We start from the raw sequence: 1654 nt of genomic DNA on the forward strand, positions 1-1654 counted from the left end.
TGCTGCATGTTTCTTCATGTTTGCAGTTTAATAATAAAAACTAATAGTTTAGTTTTTCCTGTGACTTATTTGCAGTATGATAAATGGTAGGAGCATAATATACACTCCCAATGTTTTGTTGGTCTTTTTTTGTTGTAAATAATTACCTTTTTTTGCGGTTTTATTTATTTATTTATTTTTGTATCTTGAGCTATATGACGTCATCAAATACTTGAGTTCTACTCGGGTTTTATTATGTTAATGCCGAGTTAAAAAATTATATACTCGTTCAACCCCTACAGGTGACTATGTATAAAATGTATGTAATATAATAATAATATAATATTAGAATTTGTATAAAATGTAAAAATGCCAGAAAGCTGTGTGTTCTATGGATGTAGCAACAGAAGAGAAACGTGAAAACATGTCTCCATTCACAAGTCAGCAGATTTGATCTTATTTACCTCAGTGTGACGTGATTCAATCAGAAATGAAGCTAACAACATAACCGTTTAAAGCATCTTATAAAGTTGAAGTAATGGCTGTTAATTATTGAATTGTCTCAGACACTGCTCTGCTGCACAGACTGAATCATGCTACAGTTTAGTACAAATGATAAAATACTACAAGCTGGTGTTTCCTCCAGTAACAGCTCATTGTCTGCTCTCTGCATGAATTCTGACAATGCTCTTTTAAAGTTTAGCTATAGATCAGACACTGATCACTGCGATCAGCTGCAGCTAGCAGAGTCTACATGCAGACAATTGATTTTAAAAAGTTACCTTTCAAATTCATCAACTAGTTGGTCATATTATTAAACCAACTACAACTCTTGAAATCATTGCATCATTAGTTAGACCAAATATGTTTCCCTTCTATAACATCCAGCTGTTTTACATGATTCTTGTATAAAAGAACATTAATTATAAATTATACGTATAAAGACATTAAAAATAATTTGGGACACGGATCCAGTTGGACTTGCTGTTAATTAAACAGTTGTTTGTCGGCTGGGAGCAGCAGCCTGTTTCCTGTATCGGACTCCATCTTTGCTCCTCCATGATGCACACAACCCCCCACCATCTCCCGACCACAATAAGGTGGCAAACCCTAAGGGGTGGCGTGGGGGGACAGGAAATTAATTTAAAAAATGAAAATAAGAAAAAGAAAAATATCCTTCATGCAAGTTTTAACAACCAACAACATACAGTAATATTAATCGGATGGCCATGAGGCATCTCTTAAATCAATTTGAACCTATAATAACAAAAACCTCAAAAATAATAATATTAATGTAAAAAATCACCAATGATTTTTTCAAACAAACAGAATTAAGAAACAGCATACACAGCATCTATTGGGCTGAGAAGGGGTAGAGGTAGGGCGGCCGACCTGGGACCAGATAGCCACGGGTCGACTCCCCGCCATGCCCACATGTGGTGTCCTTGAGCAAGGCACCTAATCCCTAACTGCTCCCCGGTTGCTGATCGTGCACTGCGCCACCTGAGTGTATCTCAGGTGTGATGGGTTAAATGCAGAGAACTCATTTCATCCCTGTATGGGAACATAATGATGAGGACAACACATTAGCACTAACATAAAACAAACACTTCATATATATTTTGTTGTTTATATCCTGATACATGCTCAATAATCCAGGTAGAAAAATCTAAAA

This window comes from Nematolebias whitei, chromosome 6 (assembly GCF_014905685.2).
Source record: "Nematolebias whitei isolate Nwh7 chromosome 6, NemWhi1, whole genome shotgun sequence".
NCBI lineage: Eukaryota > Metazoa > Chordata > Actinopteri > Cyprinodontiformes > Rivulidae > Nematolebias > Nematolebias whitei.